Source organism: Nipponia nippon, unplaced genomic scaffold, assembly GCF_047370975.1.
Source record: "Nipponia nippon isolate SJK-2023a ecotype South Korea unplaced genomic scaffold, ASM4737097v1 scaffold_3, whole genome shotgun sequence".
In the NCBI taxonomy this organism is placed as follows: domain Eukaryota; kingdom Metazoa; phylum Chordata; class Aves; order Pelecaniformes; family Threskiornithidae; genus Nipponia; species Nipponia nippon.
In genome coordinates, this window is record NW_028262347.1 from 94,957,073 (window position 1) to 94,976,564 (window position 19,492).

The 19,492-nt window shown below is 40.9% G+C and overlaps 1 long non-coding RNA gene across 1 annotated transcript in view; it reads right to left on the reverse strand.

Moving 5' to 3' along the window:
* LOC148054776 (uncharacterized) overlaps positions 1–19,492 on the reverse strand; it is a 100,756-nt gene that overhangs the window by 46,625 nt on the left and 34,639 nt on the right. Inside the window, exon 2 of the long non-coding RNA XR_015706521.1 lies at positions 6,287–6,529. This is a non-coding gene — a long non-coding RNA (uncharacterized LOC148054776). The remainder of the gene's footprint in view (positions 1–6,286; positions 6,530–19,492) is intronic.

The window sequence follows — 19,492 nt, forward strand, 5'->3', positions numbered from 1 at the left end:
TTCATTAGCCTATAAAAACATCAGTAGCTGAAACATCATCTCTTGTGCTACCTCGCCTGGCAATTCAGTTTAAATTGTCAGAGGCTTGTTGGCGTTTTTAAGGCTAATGATCCAGCGGCTTATATGACAGTAGGCATTTGAAGTCAGATTGTTCATATTAATTGCTTTATGAAACAACATGAACCAAAATTGATTTTATAGTTTTGAAGTCAGATTGTTTATATTAATTGTTTTATGAACAACATGAAGCAAAATTGATTTTATAGTGTTGCAGATTGATTTATTCAGCAATGCATAAGTCATCATCCACTGTCTATATCCTACAGTTAATTGGCACTTTGAAAGTCCTTTCTAAGCCCCGCTTGCATCCGCTTGAATATGATTACAAGTGCTACGTATAAATCAATTCACTTAATTGTGATTAAAGATTTCCAAAAAAACCCTCCTGAAAAGACTAAATTCGTGCAAGTGAGAGGAGAAAGAGCTAAACAAGTAGCAACATCAAATATACACTGGAAAAAATAAGATCACATCATTGTAGCTACTGTTCTGTAATAAATAGGGACGATAAAAGACTTCCTCTTGGAGTCTGGCAAAGCAGACGTTCTCTCCATTTATCTCAGTTTTTGCACAACTTGCTTTTCAGAGAAGGACTCTTGGCCTGGAGGCACAGGGCCCATTTTGCATCCCTCTCTAACACCCATCACACTCCTAGGTTTTCTTTCCATTAAGTGGAAATATAGTCAGCACTGAATGACTTCTCTCTATTCAACACAGTGGAACCAACAATACAGATTGACAGTGGACCAAACATCTTTTTTTCAGCCTGCTGTAACAACATTTCTATCCAAGCCAATTAGATTTAAGAGATGATTTCTTCATTGTATCAAAAGTGTAAAAAAAAAAAATGTCTTGTTTCTCATCTTTTTCATACTGGTGTAAACCTAAGTGACTTTTACTGAGTTGTATCAGATTTGCAGCACAGTAATTATTAGTAATATATCATAACGTTTTGGTATATCCTAAATATTCCCTTTGTTTTCTGCATAAACTGATTTTAAAATTCTATCTAATTTAAATATATAAATAACACCAGAAAGCAATCAAGATTTCTTCACTATATGCCTCTCACAGGATAATTTTCTCATACATATGTATTATGACCAAAAGACGTGTTCTGCATACTGACAGTAGTCTACAGCTCTGTGTTCTTGTTCACTATGACAGGTCAATATTTTTTTATAGAGAGTTTTTAACAGAGCACTTTTTTTTTTTTAATATGATAAGATGTTGCTTGCTTTGGTGAAGTTCACTTTCTTATCAAAATAACAAATAGCAAAATATCTCAATCTGAAAAAAAAAAAATCAATACTTCATGGAAAATGAATGTGTCTTTTCCTCCTTTCTCTTCTTCATCTGCCATTAAATTACATTCATACATCTAGCACCACACTCCAGTAAGTCCCATCACAAGAGAAAAATCATGATGCATCATTGAAGATAGAACCTGAGAACGGCAGAGACAAACACAAGACACCTAAATCATCTCCCCAGAGGAAACAGCGGTAATTCAGAATTAAAATATTTTTTCATTTGCAACTGGAATATGTCAGGTTTTGATTTGCAGCTGAAAACAGCAAATATTTTCAGCTGAAGTTTTTACAGAAAGTTTCACATTTTCCAGTCATCACTTTTATCAATGATTTACACACTAGCTGAGAAGCATTTGTAACAGCTGAAGAATATGCATAAACTTGCAGTATTTCTGGAAGAGAAACTTCAATTCTGTAATGAGTTGTTGATAATAGTCTTTACTGCTACCACAACCATGATTCACAGTGTGCAGACTACAGCCAAACATAGCCACATGTATAAAGGAGGAGGATATTGTTCTCTTCACAGATGTGATTGATAATAAATAAATACGGTTTATATCAAACACTGAAAGAACTAGTCTCCTTACACCACTGAAGTATGCTTAATAACTTACTGAGAGAGTGACAATATAAACTATCGAGTTATTTTTTCCAGTATCTTAATGTGTCTCAGCACATCTTTTTCATGAAGTTGTGTTTTAAAATAGCAAGTACTCCTTTTCAGTAATGATTTAGGTAGTGAGCTAGGCCTGATTTTCAGAAAGGACTAGGCATTACTCAGCGAACAGGGCTATTTTCAGAAAAACAATTTAATACTATGGAATTTCACCCTGAGCATTTACTGCTTGTGGATGCTGAGATGTCCCAGCCTACATATCCCACCAGCAGAGGAACTACTCATTGAATGCCCTGACAAATGTACTAGTCCATGTGGTGATTTTCACACTTTTATCTCCCCAGACCTACATAATATTCACTACCATCACACAAAATAAAACAGCTTCAATGGACAAAATTGGGAAGGCTTCGGTGCAGATTTTTACAGAGCTGAATGGCAGAAGAGTTTACATGTGGGTGGGAAAGCAGCAGCCCAGATTGCCTCAACAGAGGAGGGCTCTCCATAGAGGTCTCTCATGGCTTGCGTGAGCCACTGCACAGAAGTGCTTTGTTTCGTACAGGGTTTGGTCCTGTAAATGTGGTCTGGGATTTCTCAGAGCAGGATCTGAAGCAGAAATAAGTAGTTTTGTGGGGTTTATAGATCCCGATAGTTTTTAAGCTGCAGCTTCCTAGCCTGTAGGCTTTTCTAGGCATACCTTGAAGCAAAACTGTAAATAACAAGGGATTTTTGCTAAGAGGAACTTGGGCACCAAGACAATTTAAAGTAGTTCAGAGTTAGATGCAGAAGAACAAATTATGATTCATTTATGTGTTAGGCTTTATCACCTAGAGAAGCCATTAGACAAGGCATCTGCAGCTTCTTCTCCATGTGGATCTAATATTTATATTATTTAGAGAAGTGTTTTGTTGCCAGTAAGGGTGGGCAAAGCAGTGGAAAATGAAGGATAAGATTTGCTCTGGGGTAAACCTGTGTATGATCTCTGCCCAGGACACCACCAAGAGATTCCAGGGAAACCCACCTCCCTCATCCTTCATTCCCAGAGAGCCACAAATTACAAAACTATCATTCAAATGATATTTCCCTCCACCATTTAGAAAAATCTAAAATACTCAGAAGAGCAAAGCAAAAAGAACCCCACATATGCAACAAAATGAACAAGACAGCCACTTTGCTGTTTTAAGTAGTACCCTCATTACCGACCTTTAGAAGAGCTAGGGTGGAAAGGCAAGGAGGTGAAAATTAATAACCCTTCCTGCAGACAGCAGAAAGCTGTCACAAGTTATGGGATCCAGGCATTTTTACCCACTCCCCCCCATCCTCCAGAAAGACATAACTAATTTATAGTCGTTTTAACCTGCAAATGACACTTGTACAGTTGGAGGACTGACAATCAACTTCCCATGATAGCAGCAGGGTGTAAAAGTCTGAGTGCTGCAGCATTTCAGTGGATGCATGGAAAAATATAATTGATGGGACCTCCTACCTTGTTAAGTGCAGTGGCACTACCTGTAACTACATGCAGGCATGAGGGATACACACTATTCCTTAGCAGAGAGAATCAAAAGTAAACAACATGAATTAAACAGTCCCTTAAAATCCTATCTTAAATAATAGTTAACATTAATACTGATGTCTGTCTGAGTTTTAACTCATAGCATGCTGTGGTGTGTATACATATGCAAACTGTCTGGTATACAATTTTATCTCATGTTTCAGATTGCAGTAAAATCGGGACACGATGTACACAGTCTCTGCTAGAACCACTGTAAATGACAAAGGTTAATGACAGATGTGGAAAAAAAAACGGAACAGGAACAGTAGATGTGTGTGCATATTTGTATAATAATGCAAGGAACCATAGATGACAAGGTCTCCTTTGCTGAAAAATCGTTTGAATAAAATGAGCCCAATTTAACAGGATTGTAAATACCAGACAGCATTTTCAATACCTAGAATACCCAGAAAACAGACCTAACTTACAAACCTCTCCAACTATCACATGTACGTTTGGGCCTCAATGGACAACACTGTGTTATGAGTTGGAACTGCCAGTCTGGATACTGGGAGAGCCTTACAAAGGCCTAGGCAGCCACTTTACTGAGCCAGGCATTTTCTGTAACTCTCCTGGATTACTAAAGTAGCGTTAAAGTATTTGAGCTGGCAAAAATCCTTAATATTTTTGTTAATTGAGGACATATTCACCGCAGGGTTTGTCTTCCATCAAGAACTGCAGTCTCATCGGGCTAGGTGACCCTAAAGATACCCTCCTGTTATAATTACCAGAAAAATCTGTGAATCAGTCTCACTTACTGCATTAGGTCCTTATAGCTACACATTTCCACTCCCTCATGCCCCCCCCTTTTTATTCCTTCTACAGCCTGACCTTGCTTCTACCATATCCAGGATGGTAAATCCCAGTCGCTCCAAGAGAACGGCTTCAGGTCAGGTTTTGCTCCATGGCAAATAAAAGAGGCAGCGCCATTCAGCTCCTTAAGCAAAAATTCTCTCTCCTTTACTCAGATTGAAAAGTTTCCTTCATTTAACTGGGAAGGAAGACCTTCCTGCCTTGCAAAAGTCCCTCTACAACCAGCCCTCTTTACACCACTCATGCCAAAGAAAGCTCTTCCCCTTCACCAGCCTTATTTATGGCAGTCAGCAAGTACCACATAACCCCGTACTGCATTTTTATGGGAAGGGCCAGCTCTCTGCCAAGCCACTAAAGGGTCAACATTCTTATGACAAATGCACTAGGTGCATGCTCGTGCCCTCCATATCAGAAGGAACAGCCTCTGCCTAAAAATGAGTAGGGGCTGGCAGGGAGGGGAGACATCCACCCTGTCCTGGGGAGAAGACACACAGTATATGCTTTTTTAAAAAAAGTTAGAGAAGAGTTTATAAGCATAGATCTTCATATACTGCAAGAAAAGGACATATATAGCATAAGTAGTCTGACAGAAAAAACAGACTCAAAGATGATAAATTTCATGCCACTGATTTAAAGTGGTAGAGAAATGAAATAAGTGGTAATCAGTACGTTATCTCCAAGCTCAGGTACCTAAAAGCTCTCTTGGTTATAAAATGTCACGTTAGTCAGGAGTTCATTATATTTCTTGAGTAGCATAACAAACATGAGCCTGCCTTCCGGAGGTGGGAGTCCTCCTCTTCTGTGGGAGCAGCAGATACCCTTGGGGCACTTAGTCATATGATACCGTACCACAGAGCTAAAAATAGGGAATTGTGTCAAACTAGATTTATAAGAGATTGCTTTCTCTGTGTGCAGACAGTCCAATTTTAGATTTACATCTGAACTACGCTGCAACTGCATGAAAGTGTTCCCTCCTAAACACCTTCAGAGGCCATAAAAAAGTCCAGTGCATTGCAGCTCTAGTTATACAAGAACAACTGTCCCACTGCCACTCACTCGTTTTTTATTAAAAAAAAAAAAAAAAAAAAAAAAAGAAAAAAAGAGACCTGCAAGAATAAGCAGCAAACATCTCAAGCACCAGCTTCTGAGCCATAAGTACGTATAACCCTAGACACTTTAAAAAGCAATATCAATTTTATCAGGTCAAAACGAGAACACGCTTGCTTTGGTGAGTTTTATCAGCTTCTCTTTGTCTAATCACTTTTCTTTTCATCACAGCTGAACTTATATTCTATTTTAATTCTTCCCTTAAAGGATCTACAACATGCTTCTGGTATGCCTCTGCTTATCTACCTATCCAAAGAGTAGAAGACACGACAGTCCGGTATGAGATAAAAGTTTTATCGGCCTGTATTTTGGATGACCAAATTACTCATGAGCAGTGAACTCATGAATAAGTTATGAAAGTCATTACAACAAGTGCCAATAAAACCTTTTTATACGAGAACTGCCATATATTCTACATATGTGACTTATTTTACAGGAAGGAAAAAACTCTATACAAGACACTTTAGAGAGTCTTAAAAAATTTTATGGGGACCATTTCTACTATCCTTCCAACTGCAAACCAGACTTTAATTAAAATAAGCCATGCTGTACTGTGCTCAGAGGTACAGAAAATTTAAAACATCTCAAACTTACTGCTGTAGCTTTTACTTTCTCAGAACTCATGACCCACCAGAACTTGAAGAAAATGCTGTCCTGCTGGAAAATACAACTTTCCCCTTTCCCAAAGGTGAAAAACTTCTAGGCACAATTCTGGATGGTCACACAGTTAGAAATTTTAGGTTTATCAATAATCCAGGACTAAATATTGTCTATTCTGAATGTTAATCATTATAGTTTTCTATAAAACATTCCACTTACAGTTAGCCAAATTGTGATAGTGAAGATATTTCCTGATACATGAATTTGTCCAGCATTCTTCTCAGAGTTAAATGCTTGCAGGTATTTTTTCCTCCCTTAAATGTCAAACAAAGGCTCAAATCCCCAGGAGCTGGTAATTGGCATTGTTTTCAAGGGACCTGCGGGCACACAGGGTGCGATTCATTTGTCGAAATATAGGTTTCTCCATCTGAATGGGTTGTCTACATGTACTTTTATTCCTTCCTGAAGGAAAAAAAAAATAAAAAACCACAAAACCAAAAAAAACCACTTAATCAGCACCCAAAATAGAATAATTTGAAGTAAACAATTTGAGCTCTGGAAGTGCTTTTTTTCCCACCTGCAACAGAGGCTCCCAATAGCTTTCCACCCACCCTTCGGGCATTAGCAGGCAGACAGAGGTGAATCCAACCCACAGAGTCTAATGCTGGCTGCCAACTTCTCCACTGGTTTTCTCCATACCCAGCCACTTACACACATGAGAAATTAGTCATCAAACACCTTTTTAACTTGGTAACATTTTCAATTCAGACTCTGCTAGGTCAGTGACTCTGCAGAGTGCACGTCAGCAGTTAATTTGTCCATAATTTTCTTTCTAGGGAGAGCAGCACTCCACTCGATGCGGCTTCTGCTGATGCTGGGTCTGCAATTTGGCCCACATTTTTACATACTTGCTAGATACATAAAGATATTTCCTCGTGATTTTTTTTTCAATTATCAGTTGCAATACTGAAATACTCTTTGCTTGCCTATGTTGATTTCTGAAAAGATTTTCTACTGTTGTCAAAATACCCATGAATCAAAGAGCGCAGGTGTAGGCATCAGTACTCCTTACTGATTGTTAATTCTGTGTCCCCAGAGCAATTCTTCCTCAAGAAGTTTATAGGCACAATTTACTTAAGCTATCAATATTTGTGTTTTGCCTTACTACCTTTCAAATCACTGAAATGCTTAACTGGGCTCTTGTGCTCTTGCCCAGTGATTTTCGAGATATAATATATGCAGACAGCGGGGGAAAAGAAAGAAATGCCAAACATGCGCCATGCTCCTACTGTTCTTCTGACTGCTGCACAGAGCAAAACCTCCATCTTCCTGCCAGAGAGCCTGGGGTCCTGCTGTGGAAGGGGCTCCTCATAAAGTAAGAAGGGGCAAGATGTGACAGGTAATAACAAAAGAGCATGATGTATCCAACAGCTAAATAAAAAAAAGACCTGGTAAAGCACTCCCTCTGCTCAGGCTGACAGTCGGACAGCCTAGCCAGGCAGACAAGGCAATTAAGTCCTAGAAAAACTGTGCTGCTGGCTGAAGAGCCAGCCGATAACATCCTCCCTCGATCCGGAGAGGAAATGTTCAGTGCACAGCACTGGACAGCAGGTATGCATGAGGATGGGGAATTTTTACAGTAGGATCTAGTCTGCTATGAAGAACTAATCTGGCTGTAATCTGTGGCATATTGGCATGGATCGAACCCTACTGGTCAATCATTTATATGCTTTGATGAATCAAGATTCATCATTTAAATCCAATGTGTGTCCTTTATGTTAGCAATAGGAGGCAGTTCAGGATTAACGTGCCAGGGCAACACGGCATCCAAACCATGAGCACATGGAGTAATTTCCATTGTTTTCATAACAGCTATTCCCCCAGACTCTTCTGAAAACACGATCTCTAATCCTGGGCTTTTTCTTCCAACCTGCAGTCTTTTATCCCATGCTTTGCCTCTTGATCTCCATCACCTGTCAGTTGAGATGTTCCCACCCCACCCTGCAAACAAGTTGGGTGACTACTTTAGGAATTTTTTTTTTTTATTTCCAGATGAAGCAAAACAATAGGGAACTGCACAACAGAACAGAGCAGAGCCCTGATGGCACTGGACTGCAAAAGCTGGAAAGCACCTGGGAACAGGGTTCCTTCAAGTGCCTGTCACAGCAAGCTCTCATCATCTCTGATTTAGATACTTGCATCTAAACTCTCCGTGAAACAGAGGGAAGGAAACAGCAACATGAAACGTGTCCAAGTTGCAGGGTTTTAACAGAAGTTAAAACAGGAGGTACAAAAATTGTTAGTGGGAAGAGAACAGTAGGGAATTAGAGAACTGGGGAAAAGAACACTTCTAATAGCTGGGAAACAAACAAAAAAGTTCAATTTTTTTAATTACTTTTTTAGGTGCACACCACCAACCTAAGCAAAAAAAAAACAAACCCAAAACCAAAAACAAACAAACAAACAAACAAAAAAACCCCAACTTCAAAAAGCAGATTCTACAGGAACCGTGTGATGTGGCTTAAGAATATCTGCACATCCTAAATATTAGGTATTATCTCCAAAACCCTACTGATATTTGGAATGGTGTCCTACCTTCTGGATCCTGAGCCCACTCACTTCAAAAACAGAAAAAAGAAATGCAAGCAACCACTCTCTCAGGGTAGGGAGAAACTAGGCTAGACTAGTACCCGAGCGGAGGCCAGGTACTACTGTGCTCCAGTGGTCCCCAGCAGCAGGGCAGAGCTGACTGCACCAGGAAGGATGCAGGGCAGCCCTAAGGCTGCTTTAATGCCTGCAGAGGGTCAGACTGGCCTCCAGCTACCCCTAGGTCTGGGAATTTGCAAAGGTAATTTAAAGAGATCATAGCTGGCTGAACAGGGCTTTTTCTTTCTGTCTAGTTTTAATAGCCTCTTCAATAGTCACAATAAAACACAGCTCATCCAGTAACTCAGGATCTTACTGTAAGCTGAGTAATAAAGTCCCCAAGCATGCTCGGAGCACAGGCTCAAACATCATACCTTTCCATTATAACTCAAAAGATGCAGTAATTGGCCTGGCCATATGACACATTCAAGTTCCCAAGGCTGAACCTGTGTTATTTAAATGGTGGTACACAGAAGTAAGAAACTGAAAGGACATGCAATTTTCTTCTTTTGTGTGCTTTGTACTGCAGCCCCATCCATTTCCTGCTGCTATTTGTGTTCCTCTTCAGATACCAGATATGGAAGGGGAGCAAAGTGAGCTGTCCTATCTGCAGTGTAGTTTAGAAATGCCCAGACTCATCTAACAGATATGGTGCAAACCTGGGCACTAATCAAGGCACCGAAGCAGGAAGCTCAGAGCCAGCTAATTTACCCTAGGCTTAAAGTTCAAAGATAAACTGCATTGTAGTCTGCACCCCAGACGTTTTCATTGTGTTTCTCAGTCATAAAACACTGTTGTCCGTTTCTCCCTTATGGCTTTCCTTGCCCTGATCTGAAGTGTAGCCATCAAGATGGAAAACGAGTTGGAGAATGCAGAAAGAATGTTAACATTTTAGTTATGCCATTGTTATTTATACCACACTGACACAAAATAACTTCTGCATGTAAATGTGGCTGTAAACAATGACTGCATTTATGCCAATTATTCTGACTCATTGATTTTAAAATAATTCTTCATAGCTTTAGCATTTCCCTGAACTTTCCTAAAATCTGAGAAAGTCCTGTCTGTCAGCAGTGGCAGTCACTGCTTTGCTCATCAGGGCAAGCTACTGAGGTACCAGAACCCAAGTAACAAAACTAAAAGATCTAATGAGAAAGGAGAACCACCTCCTTGCCATTAAGGCAATATACTGAGAAGAGCTCAGCCAGATTAACCTGACCCAGCTTGTGATCATAGTCTGTGGTCAGTCCTGAGCAACAGTAGTGTTTTAGGAAAGACAGTCCTTCTTCAGAGATCCCGGCAACCCTTGCCAAAGCGTAAGCAACTCAGGGAAGTGCAAATCATCCTTAGAGGAGACTGAAGAGGAGGCAAGTACTGAAAACACGTGTGATACACTGCCTATCTAGGGCAGCAGTTTTAGACCACAGGAAGGTTTTTCCAGCCCCTGGGGCAGACAGCCAGCTGAGACAGGCACAGTAGGCAGCAGCTCTGCCTGATGTTTCTTGAGACAAGCAACTAGCCTCTGCTTGCTACTGCTCTACATCTGGGGCAGTTTATTCATTCCTCCAAACCGAATGCAAATCTCAGCCTAGAAATCTAGACCCAGGAACACTCTGGTCATACTACCACAAGGCAGTTTGTGAAAAAGCATATATATTTATATATACACACACACACGTGGCAGAAAGAAATCTTGGTTAAATCAAGTGTTTGCCTCAAGCCTAGAAAGCCCATTGAATTAGTCCAGATAAGGCACATTATCTTTGATAGCTGCATCCATTGATGTTTCGCTCCCAGCTCTGAACTGCCAGCCATGCACTTAAGGCTCAGCTGGAGGCAGTTCTCATGAGCTCAGCATCAGACTTGCACTCAAACCACCAGATCCCAACTACCATATCTTAATCCATATGTGCTCAAGCAGCACCCCAGACTGTGCAACAGATGGCGAAGAACAGCTGTCTATGAAACACTGAGAAACAAGGATAAGCACCAGAAGGAAAATAAAAATTCCCAAGGACTTCTTCCTTAGTCAAGAGGTGCGTTACTGCTTGGTCTTCCAAGAACCAAAGATAGCAGGCAAACTTTTCTGCTCTCCAACAAAAACTGTTACAAACTTCTTGAAAAGTGGCCATACAGTTTTATGGAGTGACCTGACTGACGAACAGACTTTGCAGCAAAGTGTGTTCAAGAGAAAAGGCAAGCAAAAAAAAAAAAAAACCCAAACAAAAAACCATACCTTTTGCCACTCAGAATATTATTTCAATTCAAAATCAAAAACGCGACATAATGCTTGAAAGATGTGCCTGAAACATCATCCTGAAGAGTATTTTCAGTGACTTCCTTAGCAGAAATATCTCAGTTATCAAACACTGTATCAACAAAAATAGACACTTTTAAAAGCTTAAATTTAAAGCAGAACCATTGATTTTTAATGGCCTTCTCAGAAGACAAAAAGACAGACAAAAGAAGAGAAAAAGCTGAAATATGCGTTTGATTGAAGTACTGTACTTTTTCACAAGGTTATGTTTCTATATGCCTGATCAAAATGTAAAATTAAATCATTGTTTAACATAGTCAGACATTAGCCTAGGACAACCTGGGGAAGTCAGTTAATGCCTTTGGTAACACAGCAGAGAACAGTGCCTCCTAAAACCTCCACAGGACAGAGTCCCCGCACAGAAGGGAATGCATCGATCGCAGCAGCTTTGGGAAACTGAGAATAAGTTACAAACTCCATCCAGGAGCACCTTATGTTTGTAGTGTGGATTTAAGCTGATTCCTAAACCAGCTGAAGCACAGCAGCAGAGGCAGCTGCAAGAGGTGCTGCTGTGGGCTGTGAGTGAGGAATTGGCAATGATACACTATCAAAAAACACTGGCTACTAGGTCAGCTGCAAGTGGGGTGGGCTGTTGGACAAGGTCTGCTGTAACAAAGCAGTGGTGGGTGGCTGCAGCAAGGCTGCCAAAAGGGGAGAGCTAAGGCAAAACACACACACAAGCCTTCCTGAAGGTCAGATGATTTCAGCTGGGGTGAATTCAGCAGGGGTAAGGTAGCAGAAACACTGGAAATAGTGGATTGCTTAGAGCAGGACAGCAGTCTGCACAGCAGTGAGATTCTCCCAGCCTCAGGAGTTAAGCCCAGTTAGCAAGGTCCTTACGCAGGCACAGCTGCGGGAAAAGTCCCAGGCCAACATAGCTCAGGTGAGTGAAATCTGCTCACCCAATATGGAGGCTCAGTTCCTGGGTTTTAGTGCATTTCCTTGCTCTGCCACTCTGGAGTGCTTTTGTTCTTCTAACTCTTCTGAGTAAATTAATGAACATCAGGTAGGCCAATTTTATTGGATTAAGTCCTGGGCTTTAGTGTCTGTGTACGCTGTTAGTTTAGCTCTTACATTTCTGGGCGATGCTAACTCCAGTTGTTGAAGATGTTCAACAGAAACCCCTAGAAATGGAATCTCACTTGCCTTACAGACAATTAGTTCCCAGCAAGAAAATACTTCCTCATCTATAATAAAATACACATTTAGCCAGCTAACATATATGATTTACTAAACGTAGCAGTCAATATATTGAGTATTCCGTGAGTACTCTTGACATCTGTGAAGATATTTGCTTGATAAAAAGCAATGCTCTAAGTGTTCCTGCCATATGCTTTTTGCTACAGTTTTAAGCAACAGACTGGGATGTTTTGTTCCTAATCAAGGTTTAGATACCTCTCCAACAGCCGAGAGACCACAGAGAGCTGAGGCGGCAAAGAGCCAGGCTGTTTAGCTTCCAGCAAGCTCCTTGAAAGCTCTTGTAATTTCACTTTTTGCCTTCAAGGAGAACGTTCGCTGGGAAAAAGACTGACTTTTCTGACCAGCTCTAATTGCCAGCTCTGCCACCAACCCTGCTGTGAGACCTTTTGCAAGGCTTTGTCCCTCCGTGTCCTTTCTTACTCTTCATCAGTTTTCCTTATTTAGAATCAAGTTCTTCAGGAGGCTGTTTCTTACCATGTGTTTTTGCAAGTCCTGCCACAATTCATCTTTAATCTCTAGATGATGTCATAACAACACAACTGTGATACTGCAGTGTCAAGAGCAGAAAGACCAGGCCTAGGCAAGGGGACATCTGCCAAAAACTCCCACCAGCAGCACTTTCACCCCCTGGGTCGGGGCCAGGTCTCAGCACAGATGCTTTCCCATGCATTTGGAGCCCACTCTTTTCAGAAACAGCCCAAACAGCCTCTCGGGTGGTGTTAGCATTTAACCAAATGGCAGAGGAGGGGAAGTGGCAGCCAGCCAAAGCCCTCCAAGCCTGCAGAGAGCCTCAGAGACACGTTCCCAGGGACAAGTCCTTCCCTACAGCTTCTTTTTGTGACTGCCCTCCTTAATTATCCCATTTATTACTTTAGGGGATACACTGGTAACCTGTGCATCTTCTTCAATTACATGAATGTGGTTGGTTTTATACTAATAGCACTTTTCCAGAAATTTAATACTGGTACATGGTTGACAAAAAAAAAAAAGCTATTACTGTGGGTTACATCCAGAATGAATGCAGAAAAGCACAGTGGACCTAATTTGGTGTCATTGTGCGCATGCAGATCAGATTGCCTTCATTTTGGCAGAAATTAGCCCAACGATGGGACTACTGAAGCCTGTCACTGTGCATAAACAACCCTGGGCAAGAGCGTAAGATCAACATTGCATTTCTGTGCTTGACAAAGCCAACAAGAGTCTGCGTATTTTGCTTCCATGCAAAAGGTGCAAAAAGACATATCCCTATTTAAAGGGTAGTTAATGGCACCTTTATCCCTGCCACCAGTTCTGCGGTTACTTTAAGAGCAGACCGCAGTGATGTGTTCAGTAGCTCTGCCCACAGCCAGGACACAGTAGCTTTGCCCACATGACAAGAGATACCTGCAAAGGTAGGCAGAGAACTGTCGTTAAGTAAATAGGCTTTCTTCTCTCCCTTCTTCTGCTCAGAGCAACCCTTTCCCCACACTCCTGTTTGGCATAAAAGTAGTAGGGTCTTATGTAAATAAAGTTAAACACTTTTTTTTATTTTAGTAATAGGACTCTTAGAAGAATCATTCACTCATACAGACTCTCAGTGTTACTTCAGTTATAGTTCAGGACATAAGAACTTGATTTCTTTAGCCACCTCTATCTCTGCCAAGAATGTCAGTGCAAGATTGCTATGCCTTCAAACAGCCCTTCCAGGAGCGGGGGGGGGGGGGGGGGGGGGGAACAAAACAAAACAAAACAAACAAAAAAACCACAAACCAACCAAACCACAACAAAAACCAAAAACACCCACTAACTTCCATTACAAGTGCCTTTTTTTTTTTTTTTTTAAACTCTAAGTATAGCCCAAATAGTTTGTGCAATTCTTCTGAGAAAGCACTTGCTTTAGTAATGCCTTTCATGGTGCAAAGGTGGCTAAGGCAGGATGTTGGATAACTTATTTCTAATCTAACAAGAAACAGTTTATACTGCAAAAATGGTATACTATTTATTACAGCCTTTCCAGATGGTTCTTATATACTCAGGAACCTGCAAAACCCAAAAGCAGCATGGCAGGGACAAAATGCTTTCTGCAACTCTTATGTCCCTATTTTCTTCATTCTCTGACCCAACTTTAAGAAATCTGCACCTGGGCATATTTTTTCCTCACAATTTACATGACCCAATGAGCATCTTCAGGAATTCTGGATTTGGAGTAAAGAAAGGTGTGACTAGACAGGTTTACAACTTTTTTTGAACTCACATGTGTCTCAGACAGAAATGCAAAAGAGAACAAGCTGTAAAAGTTAAATATTTGTTCTTGCTGAATTTCTCTTGGACAATTCTTCCTCTGCCCCCAGGTTGCACTCATACATCTATCATCAAATATTTGCACTGTGTGATCAACAAGCTATAGATGAAGTGACTTATTCCGATTGCTTACCCTCCTGTTGTATTTTAACAAAAGCAGAGATTTACAAAGGTGATCTGGAATGCTAAATGCTCATATTCCTTTCAGCTTTCCCTAATGTTAAAGATCTAAGCCAGGCGTCACGGAAAAGCATATTACTGTCTTATATGTATGTTCTAAGATGTACTCACTTGTAAAGATCACTGGATTATTTGCTATCTTCTGATTACAGCTCATCTGCTAACACCTGTGACCACCCATTGTACTGAAGCTCTGCCAGCGACTTCTACAAGGCTACTGTATGATTCCTTTTAAGAGAATTCTTTTGTGCCAAGCGCTTTCTTAGTTCTTAACTATACAGATTCCATATTCTACGAATTTATAACTGAAGTCCAGGAGGAAGTGTATATAATTTAGCAAAGCCCCCCAAAAACTTGATTTTTAATTGTTGTACAGTCCCTAGTACTAACATCCTTGAAATTCACTGGGAATGCAATGTACCTAATCTCTGTGGTGGCAAATGTTCTCTTATCGCTACATTAAACTTGCTAAAATGGTTCATACTTTGATCATGTAATCGTAAGAAAGAAATGAGCTTGGACTAAGTTGGGGACTGAGACAGGGACCTGAAAGATGAACAAGTAGCATGGTGTCGTGGTTTAACCCCAGCCGGCAGCTAAGCACCACACAGCTGCTCGCTCACTTCCCCCCTGTGGGATGGGGGAGAGAATTGGAAGGGTAAAAGTGAGAAAACTCATGGGTTGCAATAAAGACAGTTTAATAGGTAAAGCAAAAGCCACACATGCAAGCAAAGCAAAACGAGGAATTCATTCACTACTTCCTATTGGCAGGCAGGTGTTCAGCCATCTCCAGGAAAGCAGGGCTCCATCACGTGTAATGGTTACTTGGAAAGACAAATGCTACCACTCCGAACATCCCCCCCTTCCTTTTTTCCCCAGCTTTATATGCTGAGCATGATGTCATATGGTGTGGGATAGCCCTATGGTCAGTTGGGGCCAGCTGTCCCAGCCGTGTCCCCTCCCAATCTCTTATGCACTCCCAGCCTCCTCGCTGATGGGGTGGGGTGAGAAGACAAAGCCTTGACTCTGTGTAAGCACTGCTCAGCAGTAACTAAAACATCCCTGTGTTATCAACACAGTTTCCAGCACAAATCCAAACCATAGCCCCACACTAGCTACTATGAAGAAAATTAACTCTATCCCAGCCAAAACCAGCACACGTGGCAGTCTCTTTTCCAATGTATTCTAGCTATATATCACCTATGGAGTTGAAATGAGCAACCTGAAGCCTGCTTTTTTCCATCATTGTGAATTTCCCCATGACTTTTTAAAAACTTTTCTTACTACAGCAACTATTATTTTTGTGCTTTTCACAATAACTGAGAAAATCACTGACATGCCTTCCCTGTGTGGGAGCTGCACAAGTGGGAAATATTGATTTCTTCACATATTGTTCTGCTTGGTATTTCTGCTTCGCATGTTTCTTCTTTCATTTCTCATTCCCAGCTTACTCTACATTTCTAGTAGTCAAGCACTATCGAGCATTGTCATAGCTACATATAATATTACAGTTAGTTCCAAATAAACTTTTTGAGCATCTGGAAAGAGTGACTGCTTTTAGTAATGTATGTATTTACCATGGCCCCGAGTTGGCAAAAGTGTAAAATGGATCATGTTATAAACATCTTCTGCTGAGCTTTGCAAAAGAGCTAAAATAATTAACTTCTGAAATACATACAACTCAGAGCAAGGCAGACCAAGGAAAAAGGAAAGGAAAGGGAATAAAAAAAAAAAGGAAAGAAAAAAAATATGACTTGACTAGCTGTCCTCCCACCTGCTTTGTCTTTTCTGGCAAATCTGTTACTTAGTTTTATTTGTTCAATAACTTTCTGAATCACTAGACACAGTACAGTGCACTTTGGACCCTAATAAAGTCTTGTTATCACTTCTGAAACCAATGTCCTGGCTGCCCTCTCTTCCTCATTACATGACCTGCAGTAAAAGTTAAACTGCCCAGCTCTGCACCATGTGCCTCCCATCCCCATGGTCTTTCCTTTCTTTGCCCCTTGCAGGCCCTGAAGATGCTCAGGTGCCCTGGGTTAAAAGCAGTCCCCCATGCCCCGGCTCACCCTGCCACCTCTGCAAGGGAGTGCAGCATAACTGTGAGCAAAGCAGGCGACCAAAACATACTGTCGTAGTCTTGATGAGCAATGTATGTATCACAAGGAATAACATAGCCTGGGGCTTCTTGTCAAGAAGAAGGAAATACAGCCCACAACGAATTTCAAAACCTTATAAAAATTAAATGCAATCAGGAAATAACAGCCTGTCCAAACAGGCAAGAAAGAAATCTTTCTTTACACCTCTGCGCAGGCCACACTGGCTGTGCCTTGCCATACACACAATAATGAGGAAAAATTTTGTTTCTCTGCTGCAGGTGCCCCCCAGCATTACGATGCCTGAGAAACACTTATCTATTAGCTAAGATATGAGTAACATCCTCTACGAGATGTAGCCTAAGAGGCTGAGAAGCTTCACTGTTGATATTACCTGCCAATGTGATGCCTTGCTTTCCTAAAACGGATAGAGGAACATCAAAGCTCCTTCCAGCTCAAACATCGGGAGCCATTTGCCCCTATTAACTTTGGGGCAGAGTCAGGGAGGGAGAGCACATTTTCCAGCTCTCAAGGCAAAAATATATTTATTTGCCTAGATCCTGAATGAGCAAGAACTCTGATTCCACCTCAGTCGATGTTGCAAGTACTGGGTCACACTCAACGCAAGTGGTTTCCTAGGTCAATTGTTGGGTTCTCCATGTTGCTTGCAATCACCAGCAAAATTCTGTCTACCCTGGGATGAAACTCTCCAGCTGTCATTCTCACAGAAATATTTCTGTTTATCCTTTAGGGCATTTTTAAGTTCTTGAACCACGTCTGTGGCTGGATGCAGCCTGTGCAAAGGGACTTTGCTTTGCCCTGGCACCGCTGCCCAGCCTCGAGCTACCATCCCTACGCCGGTCAGTGCTGGAGTGCCAGTTCACCAAGAGCAGACCAGGAGCTCTGCCACGGCACCACATTGCACTGTGCCAATTACTAACATGCTCTTTGTCAAGTTCAGCAAATGTAATCTTCCTTATTTTGCCTTGTACTTTCCTATAAATTGGTTGGTTTTTTGGTTGTTTTGTTTTTTTTTTTTTTCTCCTTTATTTTAGCAGTTCAAGCTGAGCTTTGGCTTCCCTAGCTTTTTGCTTCCTTTGAACCACACTGCTTCAATTATTACTATAATCAATGGTGCTTTAGTGTTTATTTTGTACAGTACGCCTAGGTTTGCTGTGCATCCTTTTATGAGCATGTCTTTTGAGTACACAGTGTTTTCTTGACTTATAAAAGGCTCAGCCTATTATTTGAGGAATACTTGTATTCTAGCTTTAACCCTTGAATTTTCCTGTTTTCTCTACATTTTTTTAGAATAGTTGAAGGAACTTATTACCATTTCTATACACTTATTTAGATTTGGGGTATTTCTATACAGACAAGGTAGCTGCTGTCATTTTTTTTTCCTTCACTTTTTCTTACCTCACCCCCTGATACCCCTGCACCACCAGCCCATAAACATTTATATTAATCTTCATTTTTATTAGCTCTGGTAGCTTCCACTTACAGTTCAAAGCACTGTTTAAACCTTTTCCTTATCTCCTCAGCCTTCTCCATAACCTTTAAGGCTGCTGAAGGATTTACAAGTTGAAACTCACACAGACTTCACAACAGCATAATAAAAAAAAAAAAAAAAAAAGAGGAGGCAGAGAGGAAAAAGTTCTCCCTGTTGACCTCAGCAGGAGGTTCACCAAAGCAGTGTCGTCTGTTGCCTCTCTCCAGACACTGCAGTTCTTTGCTTCTGCCCATTCACAACTAGGGATGGCTGAGATGCAAATAAGGTGGCACATGACCTATCTTTAATAATAGGAAATAACCACAAATCCATTTTTCCCCTCTATGACAGCGGTACCTTAACAGAAAAGAGAGTGACCAAAATCGGTCCATCATATATCCCACCAATACTGCTATAGTATAGCTCGGGGTCCCTTCACTGCATTGGAGGCAATGTCATGTGCATAGTTTCAAAACTAGGTACCTAAATTTCCTGTGTAGCCAATGGAAGTACATAAGCAACTTGGAGACTATTCAGGGCACCACAGTTCAATGCCAACGAAATAAACCCACTTATTTTTTGATCCCATCTGAAGCTGTCATGTCAGTGTCTTCCCTCTAAAAAGCCCTCAAGAAAGTGCTCTTCACTTACATATGACATATTGCTAGAAAGCAGAAGTAGAATATAGCTCTGATTTCCAATGCAACTGGCCCTACCAGGGATAAATTCAGAAACACCAGGGAAATTAATCAGGGAAATAAAATGCTGTCCTTCATTAAAAGAAACAAGTTCCCAGATGTTATATCTATTATTATAATTTATTATTTATTTTAGAGTTCTCCCCTATCATTCCAGGCTTGAGTGATTCCTCCTTTACAATATCATTATGAGATATAACACTGTCAACCCCAGCTCGGAGATGGGAGGAAGAGGAAGAAACACTTTGCTTGGCACAGACCATAGTGTGAGAACTTGCAAGCTTCCTAGTGTTTTTTACACTGCTCAGCACTGTCCACCCTCACTTTATTTTACGTTTGCACCTATGCAAAGGGTCTATTTGAATTCTGCACTGGTCATAAGTTCTGGTTTGACAACTCTCAAACCTGAAATAATTTATTTATCTAGAGAGCAGGCCTTGCTGCCCTATTGAAGACATTCAGTTCCTACCTGGCCTTATCCTGTAATAGGGATGAAAAGACAATTCATCTCACAGA